The 16,697-nt window shown below is 43.5% G+C and overlaps 1 long non-coding RNA gene across 1 annotated transcript in view; it reads right to left on the reverse strand.

The window, feature by feature from the left end:
• LOC134929241 (uncharacterized) overlaps window positions 1-16,391 on the reverse strand; it is a 69,404-nt gene extending 53,013 nt beyond the window's left edge. Inside the window, exon 1 of the long non-coding RNA XR_010178408.1 lies at window positions 15,889-16,391. This is a non-coding gene — a long non-coding RNA (uncharacterized LOC134929241). The remainder of the gene's footprint in view (window positions 1-15,888) is intronic.
• Window positions 16,392-16,697: the final 306 nt, after the last annotated feature.

Below are 16,697 nucleotides of genomic sequence, written 5' to 3' on the forward strand. Positions count from 1 at the left end.
AATTACATAAAGGGACACATTTATAGTTGAACATGTTACACATCCTGAATTTATATATCTAACTCAATAATGTGCATTATGAATGGATTTCACTGATACTTTGCTACAATAAACAACCTTAATACTATGAACTTCAATCATAAAAGACAGAGGGCTCCTACCTGCCATGTTACTGGCTGGGTTTAAAAAATGACTGGTTGTTTTGTAGTTTATCACCATGGAATGTATCACTTTTCATGGCTTAGTACATCTGGTCCATGGTGTGAAGAGAAGCCAGAACAATTTTCTCACCTCCCAGCCAACCAGGGGCATGCTACTTTCAACATAGAAACAGAGAATTTGATGGCAGATAAAACCACTTGGCCCATCTAGTCTGCCTATGTATATACGGTATGCACACTTGCACACTAGGGTTAATTTTTTGTTCGGAGCCAATTAACCTACTAGTATATTGTAGGATTGTAAGAGGAAATCAGAGTACCTGGAGGAAACCCACATAAGTACATGGAAAATATACCAACTTCACACAAGAACTCAACTGTAAAAGATCTGAATGATTACATGCCAATTGCATTAACATCGGTGGCCATGAAAGCGTTTGAGCGGATGGTGTTGAACCACCTGAAAGAGGCTACTAACACTCACTTGGATCCTTTACAGTTCACTTACCGTGCAAAAAGGAGTGTTGAGGTTGCAGTCAATCTGGGGTTGCATTATATCTTACAGCACTCGGATCGACCAGGCACCTATGCGAGTGTTTTATTTGTTGACTTTAACTTAGCATTTGATACAATCGTCCCCAGTGTCCTGCAGTCCAAACTTCTCTCCTTAGGGGTTCCTGTATCAATATGCTCCTGGATTGCAGATTTTTTGACAGCAGGGACACAGGTGGTGAAAGTAAGGAAGTTTTCATCCAGTGTGCGTTCGATCAGCACAGGGGCCCCCAAAGGATGTGTTCTCTCTCCCCTGCTTTTCTCTTTATACACCAATGACTGTATTTTGGCTGAACAATTGGTAAAAATCATAAAATTTGCAGATGATACTACCATCATTGTATTCATCAAAGACGTAGATGAGGCTGCTTACAGAAACCAGGTGGATCGGCTGTCACAGTGGTGCGGCAGGAACAACCTCGATCTAAATCCACTTAAAACAGTTGAGATGATGGTAGATTTTAGAAGGAAACCTGCTGCCATGCGCCCACTATAGCCTATAGCGTGGTGTCGTGGGTTGACTCCTTTAAATTTATGGGGTCCACAATTTCCCATGACCTTAAATGGGGGCCAAATATAGGCTCCATTGTCAAGAAGGCACAAAAGCGGTTGTTCTTCCTGAGGCAACTCAGGAAATTCATTATTTCACAGAAACCGCTGATTATCTTCTATACAGCCATTGTGGAGTCTGTTTTATGCTCTTCCATCACAGTCTGGTATGGAGCTGCCAATGAGTTTGACTGACAGAGGGTGGTGAGGACCGCAGAAAAGATCGTTGGTGCCGTTCTCCCCTCTACCTCTCAGAGGTGGTAGAGGCTAAGACTGTAGAGCAATTTAAACATGCTTGGTATAGGCATATGAATATCCTTACAAAGAATTAAGGTTCAAAAAGGGTTGAGATTGCCTAAAGCAGAGGTTCTCAAACTCGGTCCTTGGGAGCCCACACAGTGCATGTTTTGCAGGTAACCCAGCAGGTGCACAGGTGTATTAATTACTCACTGACACATTTTAAAAGGTCCACAGGTGGAGCTAATTATTTCACTTGCGATTCTGTGAGGAGACCTGCAAAACATGCACTGTGTGGGCCCCAGAGGACCGAGTTTGAGAACCTCTGGCCTAAAGGATAAAAAAAAGGGGCAGACTAGATGGGCCAAGTGGTTCTTATCTGCCGTCAAATTCTATGTTTCTGTTACCTGTCCAGAGTCAAGATGTGTGCAGGGAAAATTGTGGCAGACAAGCTGCACCCTGGTCATGTCCTGTTTGAAACACTTCCATCAGGCGTAAGAGGTCCATTCTCACCAAGTTGACCAGAACCAAAAAAAGCTTCTTTGCACTAGCTGTCCACTTACTAAATTATGCCTAACAAGTCTGGTGCAATGAACTGCTATGTAATTGTAAACAGTGTTTTATACTAATGTATGTTATGTGTGTATGTATGTTTTTGTTATGCCTTTTCCTTTTATGTTATTTGGCGAAGCATTGTAAACCGCAAACAATTCTTAGTATACGTGAGTATACATGGCCAATAAAGTCGATTCTGATTCTAATGTCACATGCTGGGTGGTGCTGCTTACCATGAGAGACTGCTCACTCTCCGCACAGCAGCAGCAATCACTGTCAGGGCAGACAGTCGGCAGACACAGCGCATTATGCGCTCCTACCGCAAGTCCGCTGTGTGCAAGGCACACTCAGCACACACCTAGTTACGGCCCTGTATAAACTTCAGAGATATTAGATAATTATTTATATTTGTGTACAGCTGATTATGTTTAATGTAGAATATAGCATCAGCTCACATAGCTATGCTATTTCTAATATATCCTCTATGGGGGTCATTTAGACCCAGCCACATCAGCGGCTCGCATTGCAGTTTACTGATGGCGGAAAACTGTGCATGCGCAGCAGCCGCAACATGGCTGTGTGGCCACCCTGATGGATGCAACAGCAATGTGATTGACAGGGGCGGGTGTTTGCGTGGCGGCAACGCGGTGTTGGGGGGACAGTGTGAGAGCCGCTGGCACTGAAACGGCACCACTACCATCATACATGGGGGAGAAGTGGTATAGCGCACATAACGTGCGCTGATACCGTTTCTCCCCCATAATGACGGGTAATACATTTACCCATATGTGCGCAATATCTTATAAGGAAAACACCTAAAATATATCATATATAAACCAATAACACTAAGGAATAAACTTTATACACATAAAAAAAAGTATATGACAAAATACGGGCATCCTTAATTTTGAAGCATACTGACCATGAAGTGATGCTACTCCTCCGTCTAATAAATGTCGTACAAACACGTATGATGTATTTGTTCTTTAAAAGTAAAAGTGTTGGCTACACTGCTATATAGGCACAGCCAGCAGTAGTGGGCAGAGAAAGAGGGTGTTCCCGGCAGCCTCCCTACTCTCCACAGTGTCGGACAGGGGCATGAAGGGCCCATCGGGGGAATGCTGTTGTAGGGACCCATGTTTAAGCATGTGGCCAGGCTCCAGTAGGGGTGTGGCCAGAGGTTTGGCTAACCATTACAGAGTACATGTTCTGTACCACTTGGTAAATGTGTAATAAACCAATTTCTTGTGAAGTATAATGTAACATATGTACAATGCACAATTCAAGTGCACTAGGATAGAGTTTGGAACCTGATCTCTAGAGGAGGAGGAGGGCCCACAGGCAGTGGGGCCCACCGGTGGTTTCCCCTGTTCCCCTGTGGGCCAGTCTGACCCTGCCCTGTTCTAAGTGTGCAGTACTATAACTATGTTTTTTCTAAAGTGGGACATTACTACACCTTCCCGTGTTTTGCCATGGCCCCCTCAGTAACTGGGCCCATCTCAGCTCTTGATGGCCTTGCTCATAATACTATAATTAGAATAGCTTTATGAACACATATTTTCAGAAACTTAATTGTATTCATGAATGTGATGGATCCACAGAGATATATCTTCGCAACCGTCTACTTTATTATTTAATTACCCTGAAGGTACCATTTCATCTGTCTTAATTGTCAGTTCAGGACAGCCTCCTCAGTTAGAACAGAGCTTGAAATAAGGAATGTGCTGTCTGATTTTGCTACTTATTATGTGCAGCCAAAAATCTTTCACTTTCAGGTAAACTCAAGTGACGAAATGAGAACAATACACCAAGATATTTTATACCCTACATTATTGCATACTGTATGGGTTGGACAATTCCATATTGTTGAATAGGAAGAAATAGCTGGCTTGAATACTTAGTTATACAGAACAAATAAAACATTTATAGTAAAATCAATGAGAGAAAAAATTACTCGGACACATTAGTGTACAAAATCATGCCTCTGTGCACCAGGACAATTAGTCTATTTCAGCTTAAAATGTGCCATGGGGTATACATGGACTTTAAGCAAAGAATATTAAGTGTGATTGCTTTACCGAAAACAGTGAAAGAATGTAATGATTTATTTATGTACCCTGAAAATCATTTTGAAAGCTGATATGATGTTCACAAGAAATATTGCAACCACATGAGAAAATAAGTGTGCAATTGAAAGCAATATAGTAAATCAGATTTTCTATAGCTATAAAATTGTTTATGTTTTCATTCGTTTTCAAGAGATCTCGGTGGTACTGTGATGTTATGACGTACCAAACTTGTTTCATTATTTATTGGGTAGAAATGCTTTTGTCCTATTTTCAACACAAACATATCATTATTTGTCAGAGTGTGTAATCAGGAAAAAGGCTTCGGAATAGTATGTATTATTCGCCTTTGGGAAGGCAGAAACCAAAGAACAGTGGCCAGGATGCATGGTAGAGGAATGTACAATATTAATAAACATCAACAGAGACTATTGTGTAAATATTGTCAATTTTCTAGGATTAAATTCCAACTACAAATGTTACCATGTATTCAAATGCACAACAGGAAATTGTTTACCAATCAGCACAATTTGCATTTGTACTTCTTTAAACCTTTTTCTCTCATTGTTTATATACTGTAGTTGCTTATTTTATTGGGCTAAAGTTCATGTCTGTGTTACATGTAGCAATACTGATAGCACCCAGGTATCAAGATACATTACATCACTGTAATAACAGTATAGGGTTTTGTTTTTTTAATGCTGACTCAAGGGAACAGTGGTGTAAGTATTGCCATAACAGATGTAATAGGCAACTTTCTGATAATGTTCTCTTAGCTTAATCTTTTATGTGTGTGTTTTTTGTAAGTGTGTACTGTATCTGGGGGAGATGTATTAAGCCTTGAAAAATGATAAATTTCACGGTGATAAAGTACCAGCCAATCCGCTTCATGTTTCCATGCTGGTTGGTTGGTACTTTATCACAGTGCACTTTATCACTTTTCAAGGCTTAATACATCTGGCCTTCTGTGAGCAAAGGAGTGTAAGGTACAAAGTATGAAGGCCCAACCCTGCCATCAAAATACATACTCTCAACATGATGTGGCCATACCACCTTCAGTGGCGCCAGCAGCCTAACATCTGTGTATTGGTCAAAAAAATACAGTTGGGTGCATAGGAAGACATTACTCAAATAATGGGGCTTTAAGTGTCAGATAAGGAAGTACCATAAAATGGTAAATGAAGCAGATCAGTGAGACATGCATTGCACCAGGGCCCCTAAATATTAAGCGTCCCACTGCTGCCCAGACCAGCATGAGTTATCCCCTGATTATATATTATTATATTCTTGCATCTGGGCCCACCACTCACAAGTTCTGCTACTGAGTAGGACACTGGACAGAGGCTTATAAGAAAGAGAATTACATCTGAAACATTAAGCAAATAAATAAGAATATAAAGAATTAAGGTTAAATAGCTGATGTGCCCAGTTTTATCCCTTTCCAACTCTTTAGGAGTCGCATTTTGAAAATTCCCTGCTAATAGGGTGACTGCAAATAACTGTCACAGTTTCCATACCATACAGCAGGTCACATATTCCAGGACACCCAGCAAGTTCACAGGGAGAGTTCACCAACTGTCACATTTTCTAGAGCACAATGGTGCATTGTAAATGGCAGGCGTATGTTTTGCCACATAACTCTGAAACAAAGCAACCAGATACAACTGCAATATTTTTCTGTAAATCTACAGACCAAGACCGAATATTTTCAGGTTTACAATGGTTACATGCAGTAAGCATTTCTCAATTGCCCCATTAACAAAGTCATGCGGCGATATTAGCTTCCACGTGGTTTTAGCCTTCATAAATAGACTCCTATTACTTAAGAGACATATCTGAAACAAAAGAGAAAAAAACAGACAGAGCATTTCCAGTGTATTACTTCAAGATGGGAGTTTTTTAAGAACTAGTGATGTTGCCCATAGCAACCATTCGGATTTATCTATTATCTTCTAGAAGCAGCTAAATTAATGTTAAGTAGAATCTGATTGGTTGCAACATCACCAGTTCTAAGAAAAACCTCCCATCTTAGTAAATTTACCCAAGTGACTGTCAGATACATGGACTGTGTCTCCTTCACTCTGTGTCTCTGTAGTGCATTCTATGTGTCCCAGCACCCATATTTACTTGTCAGTGCCTGATGCAGACTTCCATTATGGTCCAAATGTTCCTATGTAAGTGCTTATCTAGAAATGCTTTGCATATTTGGCCATGTAAGATTGATAATTGAAGAATAGGGATGTACAGTGCAGGAAAATATAGAAGGAGAAGCATTGTCTGAAGCACTGGTGGGACTTGTGAGTTGTGGGTCGAGGTGCAAAAATACAATTTGGGCCCTTCCTCCGTCACCCCAACCCAAGTTCACAATTTGCCACGCGTCAGTGGTTGATAGGGAAAGGCAGAGGGTTACAGCGTAGGGCAGGAGAGGCAGAGTTGACATAGAAAGGCAGATGGTGACAGCGGAAGGTAGGGGGAGGCAGAGGTTGACATAGAAAGGCAGATGGTGACAGCGGAAGGTAGGGGGAGGCAGAGGTTGACATAGAAAGGCAGATGGTGACAGCGGAAGGTAGGGGGAGGCAGAGGTTGACATAGAAAGGCAGAGGATGACAGCAGAAGGCAGGGGGAGGAAGAATGTAAAGGGGAGGGTGACAGGGTGGGACACTGGGTGACAGGGGTACAAACACAATGTCCTGCACAGTGCAGAGAGCATGTGGCATGTACCTTGGTGGGGGCAGGAACAGAGTGGCCTCTGCTCTGTCTGTGACAGGGGCCCCCACCCCTTGTGCTTTCCTCAGTTTGGTATCAGTCAGGCAGACTCTGACAGTGCCAGTTACACCGGTTATGAGATGCCTTTAATTCACAGAGAGCAGTGAATCAGAAAAAATGTACAGCTGTCTGTTAATTAGAGGCAGTGTCTGTGATCATCAGCGCTGATAGGCGGCAGGACTCCTCTATCAGTCCGGCACACACAAGGTCAGCTCTGCCTCCATAAGATGAGGGGCTACAGTGGCAAACGCAGGATTTAGCGAGGCGGGTTTCCGTGGGTGGGTGTGTATGTATATGCGCAGGTATGTGTAATAAATATATATATAGATATATACACACACACAAACATACATACATATATATGTACGGAGGCAGGACGGCACTCATTGAGACTGGTAAACCATAGAAAATCAGCACAGGACGCTGAAGCTGTTTGTCAACGTTTCACAGTTAGACTCCTTTAAAAGAGTCTAACTCTGAAACCTTGACGTACAGCTACAGCGTTCTGTGTTGATTTTCTATGGTTTACTAGTCTCTATGAGTGCCATCCTGCTTCCGTACATTTTATCTGATTCTGACGTGCCATTCATCATTTGCATATATATATATATATATATATATATATATTTGTGTGGTCGTCTGGCACTCTGGATGATAAGAAGCAAAGATGCCAGGGTGGCCTCCTGAAATTAATATATCTGGTAATCCTCCTTGGGTCCTGTGATAGGACCTCTATTGGAAGAAAAATAGGTGGCACTCCAAGGACTTAAATAAAGTCAAACTGTATTAAGAAAAAATAATTTCATGGATCAAAAAACGTTTCAAGGCTCTACAGCCTTTCCATCAGGTTATGCATTATAGGTGAGGTGAAAAAAAACAGAGGTATTTTGTTTATTGATCTCACCTATAATGCATAACCAGATGAAAAGGCCAAAGAGCCTTGAAACGTTGTTTTTTGCACCATGAAATTTATTTTTTTAATACAGTTTGACTTTATTTAAGTCCCTGGAGTGCCGCCTATTTTTCTTCAATAGAGGTCTTATCACAGGACCTAAGGAGGATTACCGGTTTTATATATATATATATATATATATATATACATATATATATATATCTCTCTCTCTCACATTTATATATATATATATATTCACAAACTCACACATGTAAACACACATACATACACTCACACATGTAAACACACATACATACATACATACTGTACATACAAGCACACACACAAACCCACATACATACATACATACATACATACATGCATGCATTCATATCATACAAAAACACACTTAAACAATGATTTCAAACTTTACTTACAGAGGGGCGGCCACGGCAGCGTGAGGCAGAGTGAGGGGGAGGGAGCTGCTGTGGCTGAGCATGCGCAGCCAGCAGCTCCCCCGGCACCCGGGACATTCTCTAAGCAGAGAGCTGCATAGCTCTCTGCTCTTGCTGCAGCTCCGTCCGCGATCGCGATTGCGATCGCGGTCGCGGCTTTTGCTTTTGTTGAGACGGAGACAGCTGTGTCTCCGTCTCAAAACATTTTTTGGGGTTATCAGGGGGGGTTTCCAGGTACTCGGAAACCCCCCTGTGTGCGCCACTGGGCTAGTCCCTCAGACAGTGAGGCCTACCCTGCTCTCTGCACTGGACCATTCATCTGACATTGCTCAAAATGGTCTGCGCGGAGGGGTGTACTGTGCAGGGGATAACTCGTTGCTTGTCTGGGCTGCAGTGGGCCCCTTAGTCCTTATGGGCTCTGGTGCAATGCACCATCTGCACCAATGGTAGTTATAATAATAATAATAATAATAATAATTTTATTTGTATAGAGCTCTTTCTCCAATAGGACTCAAGGCGCTTAACAGATACATAGCATAATATAGTACAGAAAATAATGAAGTACATTTTCATAAAATACAGAAGCATGAAGATACTAAAAGGGACATTATGGGAATGCTTGAGTAAACAGGAAAGTCTTGAGTCTACTTTTGAAGGATACTATAGTTCGGGCCTCTTGCACTGTGCAGGGAAGTGAGTTCCATAGAGTCGGAGCCGCATGACTAAAAGCTCGACCCCCAGATGAATTACGGGAGATTCTAGGTACTGCTAAAAGTCCTTCATCTACAGATCGCAGTAATCGAGTGGGGCAGTATGGGGTCAGAAGCTGTTTCAGGTACCTTGGGCCCTGGTCATGTAAGTCTGAAGCACAAGGCTGCTTACAGGTTGCTTCATAAATGGAAATAAATACTTTATTTCTGCACATCACATAGTCCAAGTTTTATTATGAAAATGTGCATACAATGATAAACAGCAGTGTGATATTTATCAGAGGTCAGTATCTCAGGGCACAAAATCCTCTAATCGAAAACTATTAAAATCAAGAATGAGCACAGATAGCCTAGCAACAATATTGCTAATTTGCATCAAAGGATGTCATACGCAATCTCTACTAGAGATTCAGTCAAGTTACATCTATCAATCCATATGTCACAATGCCATGGAATTACTGAACTTGCCATTTGCAGCCTCGCTAGCCTATGTATACTGTAGTTTACATCTGTTTTATTACTTAACTAAATAATGTTAATGTTAAAATATTTTAGATGAACAAATTTATATTGTTTTGTCTTTGTCATTATTTTCCACATGGCTTATACAAAGATGTCCTTTATAAACCTTAGACATTTACAAACTTGGACTTATGAATTAAACAGCACAAAAATAGGATTTTAATTACCTACCGGTAAATCCCTTTTCTCGTGGTCTGTAGAAGATACTGCGTTCCATTTAGTACCCTGTAGTATAGACGGGTCGACTAGGAGCCACGGTCAATTTAAAAATTTTATAGTGTGGGTTGGCTCCTCCCTCTATGCCCCTCCTATCAGACTCAGTTTAGAAAATGTGCCTGGAGGAGCCGGTCACGCTGAAGGAAGCTCCTGAAGAGATTTCTGCATTTATTTTCTGTGTTTGTTATTTTCAGGCAGAGGTGGTTGGCACCAGCCTGACTGCTTTGTGGGACTTGGGGGGGGGGGACTGCCCAACCTCTTGAAGGGTTAATGGTCCCATTCCCCGCTGACAGGACACTGAGCTCCTGAGGGAACTATTTGCAAGCCCCACCACGGCGAGCATACATTCCCACAGCACGCCGCCACCCCTAACAGAGCCAGAAGAATGAAGAGTGGTGAGTACTGAGCCAGTGTCCCGCTTAGCGGAGCACCGGCCATTATGGCGGCCCGAGGGTACGGAGACGCACGGCTTCTAAATGGGGCGGAATGCATCTCCAGACACAATACACAACTGCGTCTCAGTACACTGTACGCAGTATGCAAACTGGCAAACACAGCCTTAAAACGGTTCTGCACCACTTTAAGCACAAAAATTACCTCAGCCAGTATAAAAAAAGCGGGAAAACCGTACGCCATTGAACAGGTGGGGCTTCATTATGAGAAGATCCAGCAGCTCACCAGCACCATTTTCCCTCTGCAGTGGACACAGACGCTGACTGACAGGGACGCGCAGCTCCTCCGGTGCGACTCCAAATTACCTTAGCAGTACCAGGGGGTCATAGCAGGAGGGGAGCAACTATTAGTGTACTAAGTCCCCTATCAGGGTACTTAGTCTGCGACCCGGATAAGCTTGGCATTAGCGGTAAGGGCGCAGTGGGGGCTGGCTCCAAACAACTCTGTGTCTCCCTGAAGGGCTCTTTGTGGGTTACTTGTGCTTAACCTTATGCTGTATGTGTGTGCTGTCATATTTACATTATGTCAGGCAAACAGTGTGTTTCTTGTACAGCGGAGTGTTCCTCTTCACCAGGGGGCTCACTACTGGCTAGTGTAGTAAGTTTATGGTATTAATGAAAGAATATTTTAGCATTAGTTTCACAGGATGAAGTTACTATCCTGCTGATTGAGATGGTCAGAATGCCAACAGCGGCATTCCGAAGGTCAGAATCGCGACAGATGCCAATGGTAAGTACTGGGGTTAGGGCAGGGCCGTCTTAATAGAAAAACAATGCCCTGGGGCCCCTACATATTCTCCAGAGGTAGGGGTGGGGGTTGCTATCAGCAGCAGCTTTGATGTCCTGCAGGCGGTAGAGGGTGTGCTATCTTCTGCTTAGCATGTAGGACCTAGAGCAGTAATTTCTGCTAAGTACTCCTTTACTGCACAGATGGTTGGATATCGGGAGGGAGAAGACTAAACTGTAGACAGAGGCATTGGACTGAATGAAGGTGACCCAGTACTAGAATTCGAGGGTGGTGAGGGGTGTTTAATAAGCAGGGGAGGGGTGGATAGTGTAGTGGGCTAAATATTCATAATTTTTCGGTGATAGGGCAGCTTGCTTAACTGCAGTTATCTCCAGTTCCTGGAAATAGATTTCTAAGATATCAATGGGATAAAAAAAAACTAGATAGCCCCACCTTTCAGGGGGTACTGGGGACTTGGGGATTAGAGTTCAGGAGCCAGAGCAATCCACTGACAAAAATATAAAACTGCATCCCAGGCATGTGGAGCTGGAGCAGGGACCAGCTGCTGGAAGCCTGATATATCTGGATCTAGGCATAGTAAACAAGCTGCCAATGTCCACCAAAAGGGAAGATTCCCAGCTTTTGGAGTATACCCTCATAAAAACTTTAAGTCAGACAGAACCTGAGATATCTGGCTGGAAAGAGCAATTAACAGGCTTGGATGGGGACCACTGCTTTGATTTCGGATATCTCCAGTTACCGAGGGATGGTCATCAAAAACCTGGAAAAAAGGGGACCCTCAGCTATCAGCCTAGGGCCCTTATACTCCTTGGGCCCTTGGGCAACTGCATATTGAGCCCATACAAAAAGATGGCCCTGGGTTAGGTTTAGGGTTAGGCACTAGGGTCAGGATTAGGCTGCAGGGGGGGGGGGTTAGTTAGGCTTGGACTGCAGGAGGGACACGTAGGGTTAGACTGTGAGAGGGGTGCGTTAGGGTTAAAATACCTTTATCCTGCTCAGATTATGCTCGTTGGATCATGAATCAGTGATAAAGGGCTTTTTCGAGGAGATTGATTTTCTGACTCTCCACGAGGTGCTGACACAGGCTTTGGACTCTCCATTTACAGAATTTGAGTTGCTAAATGCCCTCAGATTATCCCCAACTGATCAGTCCCTTACTGACCACATTAAAGTCATTCCAAAAGAGGGAAAAGACCAATGTTTTCCGGCCAGCTACAGGACAATTTCCCTTTTGAACATAGATGTCAAAATATGCGCTCTCTGGTAACCCGCCAGTGATGAAACAAGCCGGTAACATAGAACGGGGGAGCATGCAGCTTGGAAATTGACCTGAAAGACACCCTGGTATGTAGGGGCCCTAAGCTGTCACCTGGATCGCTAAGCAGGTGACCCAGCCCAGCCAGGGGAAGGCAAGGCAGGACAGAAGGGAGGAGGAACAGAGCCAGGGAGAGGGTGTGATGAGGAAAAACAACTGTGTTGAGCACTGTTGTTCATTTGCAGTATTATACTAACCAATTTAAGGAATAATGAAATACAATAAAATACTACAAGATAGAAGAGTATATTAAAATTGTTACCCAATAAATTCAATAATGTAGTTAAAATACCATCTAGGCATTTTTTGTATTAATAAATCTCACTTACTGTATGCTTCCTTGAATAGATATTACCTAGTACCTCAGGCTCTCATTCAGAGATATACGCAAATCTGATGGTTTGCGTTCATTTCTGATTGTTAGAATTCAGTACATGAGCAGGATCTGCATTGTGCATGTGCTGGTCTCCTTCTGCGAGATTGCTTACAGTCTCCCTCCATTTGGGGTGGTGGAGCAGGGGCGGCAATGGAGACTGTTCTCCAAAATAGGAGGGGTGTCGCTCCTGGTTTGTTGGCGTGCCGAGCCCAAGGTCTGCATCTTCGGGTAAAGACTTCCTGGCCCTGGCTGAGCAGTTCTGATAGTCATTCTGAGTAAGCTGACAAAGTTTGAAGTCTCAGGAATATCGACCCCGGTTGACCCTTTCACACATAATAGGCCCCGGGTTGACCCGGCAAATTACCAGGTCCTTTTCCTTGACTCAAAGGACTATAATCCAGAAATTTGATTGCAGGCAGATACTAGGTTAATGTTCAGCACAATGCTGCAGAGAAAAACTGATAATGCACTAAATTCAGTTTAGTACAGCCAACGTGTGCACCTATAAGAGACCTCAATTAAGTATATACCTGTATAGGTGCCCAATTATCATTGTATATTTGTGGCTTAATCCCTGAAAACACCATTTTGGGGGGTTAACCACAAATATTAAGTATCCCCTGAATGTGTGTAGGAGAGACCGCAGCAGATATCTCCAGTACCTGCTGCGATCCCTCTGTCCCTGCCAGCAGCTGCATACCCCATATGTTTCTATGGGGGGTGAGATGCTGCCAGATTTACCAATTTATGGAATGCAAAGTATTGTGGAGATTGTCCCCCGCAGCTACCGCCATATGAGCTACACAACACATATGTAGTTTGAAGGATTCCCTAGAAACCCTCCACAGAAATAGACGCTTTGCATGTGGAATGTGCATGCGCAGGAGCACCGATCATACATTCAGTCACAATAATCTGTTATGAAAGACTAGATCCTTGGACTTGGAAGATGCCATAGAGAGCTCTGATGAAAGATTCTTGAACTTGCAAGACGCCGTGGAAGACTTCAGAATTAGTTGGGAATGTAGCTGCCTTGAACTTGCTTGAAGTCGAGGTAAGCACCAGTTCTTCTAGGGCGAGACTTCTAAATCCAACTAGAGGCGTTTCACCATTAGCAACCCCCAGCTGTTCCCTTAGTGCTAGTTGCACACACCGGTACTTAGGGGGCCCCGTGGACTTAATTCCTCAAGCAGTAGGAGCTAACCCAATAGACGAGAGATCCCAGATAGCACAGGATAAAGTAAGAAGAGAGAAATATGTCAGTGTCTTGAAAGCTGGGTCCTACGTGATCTTCTTGCAGAGAGGTAGCCCTGAGGTTTAGTAGGATGCTGGCAGATGCAGTCAGGCAGTATGTCAGGAACGGCTGCTGCTCTGCCATACAAGGAAACAGCAGTCTGGCCAGATATATTAGAGCCGAAGTTGCTTGACCTTGCAGGACATCAGCAGACAGGTCAGGTATGCAGGATTGGTCAAAGCTTGGCCTAGCAGGATGTCAGCAGACAGGACAGGTATGCAGGATTAGTTTTAGCTTAGTCTTGTGGAATGTCAACTGACAGGACTGGTTTGCAGGATTAGTTGAAGCTTGGTATTGTGGAATGTCAGCAACTGAACCTGATGTACTGGATTAACTGCAGGCTTGGCTTTGTAGAATATTTACTGTCAGACCAGGTATGCAGGATTGACCTGAGCTTGATCTTGCTGGATGTTAACAAACAGACCAAATGTGCTGGATTATCCAAAGCCTGTCTCTGCAGAGTGTTTGCATACAGACCAGGCATGAAGGTAAACCTTGCAAGATGCTTACTAACAGATCAGGTTTGCAAGACTGATTGACACGTGGACTTGCAGGGTGTTAACCTAGTTTGCAGGATTAGCTGTAATGTGGATTTGCAGGATATATCTGACAGACCAGGTTTGCAGAATTGGCTGAAGTGTGGACTTGCAGACTATAGGCAGACAGACCAGGTTTGCAGGATAGACTGAAGTAGACAAAGGGGCCCAGGAAGATCTGTATACAGCACAGAGCGACAAAGCTCTAACAGTAACAGAGGACTGGTAGGCAAGGAAAGGTAGGAGTGTCTGTGTCTGGGAGATATAGGAGAAGGGAGCCAAATCAGAGGCCCACTGAGACCAGCCCCCTCTAAATTACACATTTCGTGAGCTGGAGCACTTCATGTTCCCTCCGATGGCCAGAATCCCCTGCGGAAGCACTGTGATGTCCCGGTCACCTAGCAACAACTGGCACTAGCGCTGAGCCGCCAAAGCAGCTTGTAACATAATTACATAATGCAATGTGACTCTGGGTGCTAAAATTGCGCCGAGATCACATTGAATATGTGAATAATGATAAATGGGCCATAAAACCTTTTGCCGGCTCAACAGTGTGATACGTGTCCGCCCAAACTGCGCTCACAGGAGCCTGTTGTACATCTCACTAAGCTGTCTGCGGTATCTGTGACCTGTAGCTTGAGTGACAAGAGCACTGACACGCTGCCTGAATTAACGCAGTGTGGCTGTCAAGGCATTGGTGAGCAATGCCAGCACGATGAGTGATATTTCCCTGTAGAATGCTGGAGTGTAAATGTAACACCCCGGTATAACAAGTGTGTAAACTATGTGGAACAGGTCAGGGATACCTTGATGGACTATTCCTCCTTCAGCAGCAGCTCTTCTCTATTCCTGGCAGAGAGGCAAGGTTTCCCCAGACACAAAGAAAGGCAGGCAGGGCTTTGTATGAAAGAATAAATGGTTTACCACATAACTCAGAAAAGGAACTGATTACAGTAGGGAAGGGAAAGATTTGATTCAAGCAACTTAAACACAGACACCATATACACTTTAAGTCATTACACAAATGGTAATATAACTAAATCTGAGATTAATACTATGTTGCTTAGTAATAGAAATCAACTTATGCAGACAATATTTAAGTCCCAGATAAACATTGGTGTCACTGCAGGGAGTCTCTATGTGCACGTTGGGGCCCGGTTATGTTACATAGTTATATGCAGTTATTGTCTCCTTTAGCTGTGAACAAAATATTGTAGCTCTGTGTAGTAAAGATGATTGTTTAAAACAAACTGGAGCTGCTTCCCATGTAAATCGCTGCATAGGTATAGTAAATATAGGATAATGTCCTTTGCAGTGGAGTAGGTTTCAGTATAAATATGGATTTATCTCACCCAGTCAATAGATGTTTCTGAGGCAGTTTCCCCTCAGATGTAGGCCAGTCAGCATTGGTATAAAGGCTTTATACTCTCCTGTCTCTGACACTTGCTGTGCACTCTCTTGGCTGAGAGTGTCTAGGCGTTCTTACTTGTTAATTGCTGCACTTCCATTGCTGTATTTTGCACTACTGCTTACTCTCTCATGCAATTTTCAGCTTATTTGTCTCCCCTCTCTCAGCTGCTCATCTCTGCGTAATGGCGTCGCCAGCTCTTTCCTCACCATGGCTCCAACTGACTTCTCAAACTGCTGTTCAATTTTCTTTTAAATAAACTTTATTTAAAATGGCACAGGCAACTACACTGTTGTCAAAAATGTCCTTGTTGTTATGGGATATCACATAAGACCCTGGTGAGCCTTTTTGCAGTCTCCAGGTTGTCGGCGTCACTTACAATGGTCTACTGCTGCTGAGATGATGTATAACAGCATGAAACTGCAGGTCAGCTGTGCCCACAGTATGATGTGTTTTCAACGTACAGAGGATGTTCCGGAATGGACAATGGGGGAGCGTGCAGCTTGGAAAGTGACAGGCACCCTGGGGTCCCCAGTTTCTAGACAGTTACCTGGATTGCCTAGTGGGTAATCCAGCACTACTAGGGGGAGGTGGCATCAAGCAGAAAGAAGGAGGGATGGACCAGAAGCCCAGTCACCGGAAAAACATCAGGGACAGTGCAAATTTAGAAGTGTCGGTATGTCATGTCGTCTCATACTGGCACACTTTGAGCACTGGTTTGTCATCTTTATAATATCTAATGACCAAGATGTTAAGCTCGGTACACCACCTCAACAATGTTTGTTATTCAATGCACATTTCTTTTTTAATCTCATTATATTCAAATACCTCCATAAATTGTGTTGGCGGCCATTAATGCTGGTACTTGTGGTTCTCCAAGTGCTGGC

Source organism: Pseudophryne corroboree, chromosome 5 (assembly GCF_028390025.1).
Source record: "Pseudophryne corroboree isolate aPseCor3 chromosome 5, aPseCor3.hap2, whole genome shotgun sequence".
Taxonomy (NCBI): domain Eukaryota; kingdom Metazoa; phylum Chordata; class Amphibia; order Anura; family Myobatrachidae; genus Pseudophryne; species Pseudophryne corroboree.